At 40.3% G+C, this 9,886-nt stretch overlaps 2 long non-coding RNA genes across 2 annotated transcripts; both read left to right on the top strand.

Annotated features, from left to right (window-relative positions):
- Positions 1–476: 476 nt before the first annotated feature.
- LOC111949227 lies at positions 477–1,546 on the top strand. Its single transcript, XR_002875246.1, has 3 exons — positions 477–522; positions 1,250–1,432; positions 1,512–1,546. It is a non-coding gene; the product is annotated as an uncharacterized LOC111949227 (long non-coding RNA).
- Positions 1,547–1,559: 13 nt separating this feature from the next.
- On the top strand, positions 1,560–2,049 carry LOC111949230. The gene is made up of 2 exons (XR_002875248.1): positions 1,560–1,642; positions 1,815–2,049. It is a non-coding gene; the product is annotated as an uncharacterized LOC111949230 (long non-coding RNA).
- The last annotated feature ends 7,837 nt before the right edge of the window (positions 2,050–9,886 follow it).

The following is a 9,886-nucleotide window of genomic DNA, read 5'->3' on the forward strand; positions in this document are numbered from 1 at the left end:
AAGAATAATTTGTACAGGACCTCACTGTTAATTGAGGCCTCTCTTTTATTGTTTCCATACCAATTTCTGCCTCTATGTACCGATATGTATGCTCTGTATCGTACTTTTTGAACCATAGGATGCACCAAACATCCTCTCAAACATTGACATAATTAAATGCACTTCATGCATGAACTCTGGTTGTGTTTACTGACCTGGAACTGATTTTCGGTGGTACACGCCCCCCAAAAATGTGTCTAAGGCTGTGTCCGAATTACCGCCCTAACCCCTATATAGTGCACTATATAGTGCGGTCGCCATTTTGTAGTGCTGTCCGAATCTACAGTTCAAAAATCATGTGCACTAGAAATTTCCCAGAATTCTCTACGAAAAACCAGTGTGGATCGATGCTCACTCGATTGGCGAATATTGCCCAGAATGCACTGCATTCATACCAGAATGCATTGCGTGTGACCCACAATACACTGCGCTTGAATTATTCAAAGATGGCGGACGGTTGCGCAAGAAAGAGGACTTAAAAATGTAAGTATATTTAAAAGTATCAAGTATCTGTTGTAAAATATATTTGTAAATACGTAAGATGATGTGTTTAATATGTTATATTCCTCAATCGACTATCTACATTGTTTTGAAGCTCATCAATTTCGGTAATGCTAAAGCTAACGCTAGGGCGAATTAGCGCCGAATGCTAAAAACAAACGCTGTTGATATTATATAAAAAAATGAGTGAGTTCTAACCGTAGTAATAAGTTATTAACACATTTTTAAAATGTGTTTATATATGTAGGGACTGACGAGGATAAGGAAAATCTGATCCATCTGTGGATGGAGAAAGATAGCCTGTTTGTTATCAGGCAAGCTCGTGCCGGATGGGAGTAAGAGACACTTGATCATCAGATTTGTATTTATTTATCATTAAACTGTAATCGTTGTCATGTTGGGGTAAAGGTTGTTGTTGAAAGAGGAGAGGAGGAGAGAGCACGAAGGGACAAAGAGTGACAGGAGAGTCTGTTAAGCTTACCTGAGTTTAAAATATTGTTCACAAAATGTAACGTCGTCGTTGTTTTTGCAATTTGTTTAATAAATGCAGTAACAAAAATGAATTATTTACATGTATTATTTAAATCTGAGCCATTTTTAACAATCTCAAAAGAATTTTCATATAAATATCAAATGTACATATTTACATTTTCGTTTTATATGTTAACATTTATTTTTATACATCTTAACAATAATCCTGGTCTTCTAGAGTCATGTTTGTCACAGTTGGAGCTGAAAGGAAAGCAGAGATTTGTCCTCGCAGACGGACGCCACTTTACCCGTCCTACTGGTTCCTGGTCCTACTGGTTCAACATCTGTGGCTAAGCAGTCCCCTTCGCTGATACACAGATTGTGCAGAACTGAACTGCAGGCAATGATTTTCATTGCAAAGGTTGGTTTTACTTCCAGTGCCCCCAGAAATATTTCTCTCCTCCTCATCTTCATCATGCCAAATGCTCTCTCCACCACAGAGTGTGCCTTGGCGTGGTGCTGGTTGTAACGGGCCTGAACCGCATTCCTCATGGGTTCCCTGTAGGGTGTCAGCAGCGTGATGGGATGAGCAATGCAGGGATACCCACCATCACCCAAAAGGATCCTTCAGGTGGGTAATGTTTGATTTACATAAATTGGGCTTTTACGTAGAACCTGTGAACTGACTGATCCTTGATTCCCAACAAAAATATCTATAAATTTGGCATTAGAGTCACATACAGCCTGCAGTTGAATGGAATAAAAAGTTTCTTGTTAAAATAACAAGCTGCATTTTCTTTTAGGGCCTTTATTCTTATGTGGCAGCCATCAGTGTTCCCCACAGCCTTTTGGAAGGTGCAAGAACAAGCGAGCTGCTAAAAAACCAGAGGTGACTAATGGCAGTTCATTCCCACTGGATGCTGGGTGACCCTGCTCATCAGCTGGAGGATGCGGTCTGCCGCTCACAGTGGACCGTGGCATGTCAAAGGCCCTGGTTACCACGCCGTAAGATGCGCCACACGCCAGCCAGAAAAGAAACACCAGGACCTCAGTCTCCTGTACACCCCCCCAGAGTGTGAGGAACCCGAAGCTGCTCCACCAGATGCTCAATGGTCCTGCGGGTCAACCGATCTGCGGGTCTGCCGGTCTGGTCTTGTGTGGGACTGAGCGTCAGCGTGAAGGGCCACGACAGACACCTTTATGTTGGCAAAGCAGTAGAGATGTGGAAAACCCTGTAAAATAGAAAAATAATTATTTCATTGAGAAAATTAAATCTGATTTTTTTTTAATGTTTCATTTTATTCTGATGTCTTAAATTTTAGTTTATGACGTATTTATAAATGCTGGAAAATCTCGTGGGTTTATTTTTGGCTGGGTTTTTGGATTTTTATATAAATATTTAAAAATTAAAGTATTTTTGTTTAAAACAAGTGATATGGATTGACTCTGAATAAAAAATACTAAACTTTGATCTCACAAGTGTTTCATGTAGTTAGACTATACAACTCATAGTACAGTGTTGAAAAATAATGTTAAAAAGTCTTACCCAGCAGACTGTGTAACCTTGAGCACAATTAGTAACAAATGCTTAAATTGAACTAATAAAAAAACTTTAAGTTTAACTCACAAGTTGTTCATGTCTGGCCAGGGCATCCAGAGGAAATCTTCTGAGACGTCTGTTCCTCCTCCTTGCTGTCCTGTGATGCTGCATATCTGCTCGTTTTTGGTTTGATCTCACGAAAAACGGTTGAATTATTGCCAGGAACATGGACAGATTCATATATAAAGCTATTTTCAGTAAGGTAGAAGATAAAACTACAGAAAAAAAAATGCTTCCTCGCAAGAGCCCGTAAATCGTTCAGCGGCACAAAAATAAATATTGCCATGGACTAATGACATGAGGGTTTATTTATCAGCAAATACATAAAATCTACACCAATGTGTTTGTAATCTTATTATTTATAAATCAGCCACGTTTTCCATGATCAGAAAACAGCAGATTCATAAATAGTCTTCATAAAATGTTCATATTTATTATATTTTTACTTTGACAAATGGGTGTCATTCTCGGCGTCAAATAGAAGTAGTACCCCTCCAGACCAGGTGGTGGCGGTAATGCGCCACTTTGTTTTCGTGCCAAGCGCCATTCGAAAACACCCGAAAGAGAAAACTAGTGAGCACGGGTGTCCGAATTGCTTTGAAAATTCGGAGAACTATATAGAGAACTATTTAGTGCCGCACTATATAGGGTTTTAGTAGTTAGGGGTTAGGGCGGTAATTCGGACACAGCCTAACTTTTTATTTGCCACTTCGATAAAGTACATACAGTGGGGCAAAAGAAGTATTCAGTCCAACTGTGCCAATTCTCCCACTTAAAAAGATGAGAGAGGCCTGTAATTTTCATCATAGGTATATCTCAACTATGAGAAACAAACGAGAAAAAAAAATCCAGAAAATCACATTTTCTGATTTTTGAATCATGGTGGAAAATAAGTCCATTATTTCTGGTTCTATTCCCTTTATCTTGAGTTTAGCTCAAGGTCACCAACCAATCCATCCATTTTCAGAACCCGGGTTGCTGGAGCCTATCCCAGCCACAGTTGGGCAAAAGAAGGGTACACCCTGAACAGGTCTCCAGTTGGTTGCAGGGCAACCACACACATATTCACACCTAGCCACAATTTAGAGTCATCCACCAACCTATGAAGCAAGAACTGTGGGAGGAAGCTGGAGTTGCCAAAGAAAACCCAAATATTTGTGAGAAGAACAAGCAAACTCCACGAAGAAATGTCCCAGAGGGACAAGTTGAGGCGAGAGTGCTAACCAGTATGCCACCGGGCAAACCAAAACTAAACCAAACCACGTCTTCATTTGTTTGTGTTTTGCGTGGTTAAGTCAACTTTACACCTTACTCCTGTCAAGTTGCCACAGCATTTAAAGCCCCACTCCAATGAAAATCCTGTTTTTGGTGTTTTTAACATGTTATTGTAGTTTTTTCTCATAATGTAGAAGATGTATAAAATAATTTAAGATTAAAACTGTGTTTCTGAGTATTTCTTTCTTCAAACCGCGTTGGGTAAGGACCAGATGAAAACCTGATGTCTGAAAAAGTCCCAACATATGACACAGCTACTGCTGTGGGCGGGCCAAAGTCTTGTTTTTCTCTGCTCCAATTCTAAATCCTCCACTTCAAATCAAATCAAATCAAATTTTATTTGTATAGCACCTTTCCAACACAAAGTACTCAAAGTGCTTTACATGATGAAGTTTAAAAACAAAGGACAAAACAAACAAATATGTAATTAAAAAACCGGCACAATGCCAATCCCCCCCCACCCACACCCACACACAAACACACGTACTCACTCTCTGTGATAAAAAGACAAAAAGATGCAATGTAGAAATCTGGCTTTGTACTGAGGTTGGGGAAATGATGTTTTGAGGACATGTCCACATCAGTGACACCCCACCCAGGCTCACAGAGCCCACTACCACAGGACCCCCCAGATCCAGACAAAGAGAGATCCCATCGCAGCGACCCCGCTCACCGGGAAGGGTCCATCACTGATGTGAGGATCCCTTGGAGGAAAACTGGAATTGAAATAAAAAAATAGATCCACGTCCGGTTCCATTTTCTCGTCTGAGATACAATCTATCTCTGAACTCTCTGCCTTGATACCTCTGATATTGCTTGCCGCTTTTTTTGCGATGCTAATGTTAGCTTGGGCTTGTGAGGCGCTTGTCGCAACCCTTTGTGTAAACAAAGGGTAAATCAGCAAGACTAACTTCAGCGGCCTATACCCAAAAGCGAGCTACTGCCCATGTGAAGAAAATGTGTCTTAAAAAAACCACACAGGCTTGTTGATTTTAGCTAAAAACTGCATAATCACAAATAAAAGACAACTGGGAACGCTTTTACAGTAAAAAAAATATAGAGTTGGAGAGGAACTATCAGCCTTACAAATGCAATAACAAAAAACAACACAACACCAGTCGATAAACCACTAAAGCAACAATGTTTAAATGAAGATATAAAGAAAGGAGAACAAAAACTGTTCGGCTCAGTCTTTCAAGCCCTTAAATGCTTAAACCTGGTTTATCATTGGCAGGTCGAGCTAAAGAGCACTGGTGGGCACGTTGGAACCGGGCCTGCGTGTCAGTCTCCCCGCCGTGGCCTCACAGTGTGGCTCCAACCCACCTGGCAGCACTTCAAAGTACTTACACACATATGTGTAAATCAGATTTTGGGCGTATTAGCATGGGTTATTAAAGAGCTAGATGAAGCTCAAATCTGGTTTGTCTAAAAGCCCAAGAATGATGAGAACTAAAACATTTCTGTAGCCAACATCCAAATTCACACATCTTGGTGACAAGAAGAGGGAAACTTTCCAGGAAGAATGTACAGAATTTGTTTCGGCAACAGGGGGAGGGGGGTGTTTTTTCGGGGGGGGTTGATGGGAGTCTGGCACCGGCCAGGTGGGGCTCTCCAGGAGCGGCATGTTCACAGGCGGCTTCTCTGTGGCTCTTTATCTGTGTCCTGGCAGCACTTCAGTGGAAGCCTTATCGCCGTTCGAGAGCACACTCATCACATGGGCACAAAAAGAGGCTGGTGGACATGTGCCCCTTTTGCCTTTTTTTGTTTTTTTACCCTTTCCGTTTTGTTTCATGTGGACAAAACCGGACGTTTCAGTTCCTTCTTGCAGCTACTAGAACTTCCTCTTCAGTGAGCAAAACCCAACTAAATTATTAACAGTCTGGTTTTATGACTCTTTGTTAAACATTTGATGCTGAGTCACGACAGTGACATAAATGTCCTTCCAGCTGATTGAACACTTAACAAAGCCTTGGGGTTATGATGACCGTCCGTGTTCATCCACAGACAAGGCCGATAAGAGAGTAAATAAACAAAGTGTGGCGATGAATAGAAGGGAGAAGCAGCTAAAAAAGATGAGTCTGGCACCAACGTTGAGTTGAGATGAGGACAAGCCATTGGCGAGGAAGACGTGGAAAACGCTTAAAACTAGTGAGATACCAGAAGATGAAAGGGTTCGAGCGACGTAAATTGTTTTCCTTTTAAGACCTTGTGTAAGTCAATGTGATGACCAAGCAGGTAACAACGAGGGAAAGCATTCGTAAACAACTCTAGTGCAATTCGTGGACTCAAGAACACTCATATAAAAAAAAAGATATCAAAATCGTTTTCCCAACTCAAAAAATGTTCTTGAAACTTTGCATAAGTCCAAAAGCTTTGACAGCTTCCTAAAAAAATGATCAGGTGAAGGCGGGAGTTCAGACAATTTTTTTTTGTTTATCCAATTGGTAAACAAACCTATTTATTTGGACGCTTATGGTCATTGATGATGGAGACGGAGAGGAAGATCACAAAGAGCATTAGAGGATGATGAAGGACAACATGCCTGAGTATAAACAGCCAACAGGGCTGCAGCATGATTAGGTAAATAAAGCCCACACTCCAATTAATTCATTGGACCACTTGACATTTTGCCTTTTGCAACATGTGATGGTGGCATAGAAATGAAATGAAAAGCTGATGAGGCATAAAAGCATGAAAAGAAGTTCCTGGAAAGCCATCCTTAGCGTGACCCCGAGTCTATTCTCCTAAAAGACTCAGAGAAATAATAGAGCTAGTATGTCTTCAAGTTTGAGGAATGTTGAGTCCCAGACTGCAACAAGGTCTATTCTTTTTCCTGAAATGTGTCTGTTCCCGTCCTTGTTTATGTTCGACTTGACTTCGCTCCAGCCATCTGGTCCAAAGGACACTCTACGGCTTATATTCGCTGTGACGTTATCAAGACAGAGATCTGATGCAAACAAAATAAAACTCCCAAACTGTGCCTGGAAGAGCCGTGATTTGTGAATCATTTGACGTTTTTAATGGCCGGGACGTTCCCTCTCACAGTGAAGTGACGTTGCACAGAAGCAAAGCTTGGCAATGACGTCTTTCTACATGAATCAGGCCCGCGTAATATCAACAGAATAACTGGACTGAGTTGACTTTGTTTGCTGAGATCTTTTAATCCATCTGAGATAGAGAATATTGCCGTTTTTCTCAAACCTTTTCCAGTTAAGCCCTGTGGTCTTCAGAGCGATCAGGTTTTGTTGTTGACATTTTTGTCTGAGATTTGAAATCTTGGCATGCGGCTCATGTTTCCACTCCTGCAATCTGTTTTCATTAAGCCCTTGTCTCCCCGAAGGAAAAGGAGAATTTTTCACTGCCAGAGCAGACTACACTGTCAAATAAATGCACAAATCCACGTCAAACTCTGTGTGTTGTTGTTGGTGAAGCTGATGCAATAAGTTGTTTGGGTTTGATCTGTTTTATATGAAAGAAAAATAATAAAATACAACTTTTTTCTTTCAATATAAGGCATAACTGAAGGGAAATGTTGGACAACAGATGACAGTTGTATAACTGTCCTAAAATCTTCAGTCACCATGATGCTTAAACTAAAACCTATTGTAGAGTTAAAGACTAATGCCATTTTAGTCCAAATCATCGTGGTCTATCTGGGTTCCAGGGTTCAATCCCATCCACAAAAAGAAGAAGAAAAACTGATAGGAGTATTTTCGTTTGACAGTTTTCTCTTAAGGTCCACTTTCTGTAACAACAAAACAAAGTACAACTAGTTTATAGTCTATTCCAAGAAAGGGAGTGATGAACCGAAAATATTATAAAAAAGCTAAACAAGATTTAGTTTGAATTAACTCTTCCAAAAAATTGTGAATTCACAAGTTTACTGCAAATGTTTTTATATTAAATGTTGCTTTAATTTGCAAATTACTTAATTATTTATTTTTTCTTCTTTAGTTCTTTTTTTATCCTCAGATTGTTCTGTTGGGAAAGAAATGCTGGCAAAATTTTCACTCTCACTTGGTTTGGTCTGCCCTCACTTTGAATTCGTTGGAGAGGACCAGTCCAAACCTGCGACCTCCTAAAGGGTCGACTAACTGTGCACCACAGCCACCCCAAGATGAAAGAATAAATGTGTGCAAATACGTAAGTCCGTTCATCACCTGTTGCAGGCTGGCCAACCCTGGTCCTCAAGAGCCTCAACCCTGCCTGGTTTCCAGTTTTCTCTGACCACCTTGCTACTGTTTGGTTGACTCAAGTAATTCCACATCCTGATTGACTGAACACACCTAATTTGGGTTGTCAGCATCAAGCACAGCAGGGAAAGCTGGAAACCAGGCAGGGTTGAGGTTCTTGAGGTCCAGCGTTGGCCAGCCCTGCATCTCGATAACTGCCTGCACTGCATTACATTTCCCAATCGATCAACAAGACATCTATTGATTTTTTTTTAGATCTACACCACTTCCATCAACTACTTCTTGGTTACTATCCGCTTACTGAACCCACTGTGAACCCTTTAGGTACACAGAGTTATCGGATCCTGTCCCAGCTACTGTTAGGCAAAGGTAGGGTAACCTTGGACAATTTACTACTCTATTGCAGGGCTAGTTGTTGGTTTACTTTTGCTTTTCTGGTCCATAGAATTATCCGTCTGCTTTCATGCCAAAGTGGACCGCATCATGGTTCACCTGGAATCATACGGTGACCATTGTTTTGAGGGTTCCCTTCTTTGGTTCACACCATAGTTCAGATGAGCTAAACCGATTCAATCTGAACTTTGGTCCAACTCTGGCATTTCCAGCAGCATGCAAATGTTCTGACTTCCACGTTTTATTATTTCCCAATAAAGCTTTATTACACTGTCATTTTGAGATGCTCCCTTTAACACTGCAGTTTTAACTGAAGCAGGTTTGCGTTGGTTTATGTGAATTTTCCACCTCGGAATCATTTGGAATAATAGAAATTGTGTAGAGACCTTGGTTAGTTCAGAGAGCTTGGGTTATCTTGTCGGCAACAGCAACGATGTTAAAGCGTTAACAGAAAAAGAAAAAAAAACGTAAAAAGTAGGCGGAGGACCTTTGCCTTAATGTCCTCCATTGCTTCCATTTTATGTTGCAAAAAAAGACATCCAGGGAGTTTAGCTCATCTATGACTTCTTATTTTAAACCGAAATGATCTCAAACTGAGTTGATCTGAGCAGAGAAGATCAAGGAAATGGAAGAGTAGTATAATAGAAAAGCTGCAGGGTAAGTTTATCAGCAAACCACACATGAAGTGGAAGGCCAAATTACTCCAACCTTTCTTAAATAATGGGGTAAATATTTATCAATACGAAACTGTGTCCGGGTGGTATGGGCATTTCAAATTTAAGTTTTGATCAACGTAACATTTGTTTAAATAAACTATCTTTGAACTGGGTTGAATTGTCGTAAATGTAAGTGCACTGTGTGTGTCAAAATTCTTTGGCATAAGATTATCTGTTGTTGTTTTTACCATCCCCAAACTCTCCGTGTAGATTTAGTCTTCTGTCAGATCTTTGGTCCTGCGGTGTGTCTCACTGCTCCTATCGTCTTCCTTTTCTCTCTTCTGGCTATTGTGTACTCCATCTTTCCTATTTTATCTAATCGCCTCTGCCTTTATCTCTCTGTGTCTATCATCTCCAGGCCTCTCTGGTTATTAGTCTAATGTGCTTGATGTTGAAAGTCTTTCATCCTCATCCACAGGGATGCAGAGGTACAGATAGGGACAGAGAAGTCAAAAGATGGAAAAAAACAAGTTTGGGATTTGACCCATATATTTCTCTTTGAGTATGGACTGTGTGCCGTTCTTTAAAGTAAATATGTTTTTTTTAAATCTTTGTTGTGTCAGAACAAATAGAAAAATAACATAAAACATCAAAGTTCTGAGTTATGAGTTTAAGGTTAAAAGGTTCACCGAAAAAAAATAAATGTGGTAATTGGAAGATTTGAATTAAACTTTTTCCAGCACAAAAACCACTTTAAA

Source organism: Oryzias latipes, chromosome 2, assembly GCF_002234675.1.
Source record: "Oryzias latipes chromosome 2, ASM223467v1".
NCBI lineage: Eukaryota > Metazoa > Chordata > Actinopteri > Beloniformes > Adrianichthyidae > Oryzias > Oryzias latipes.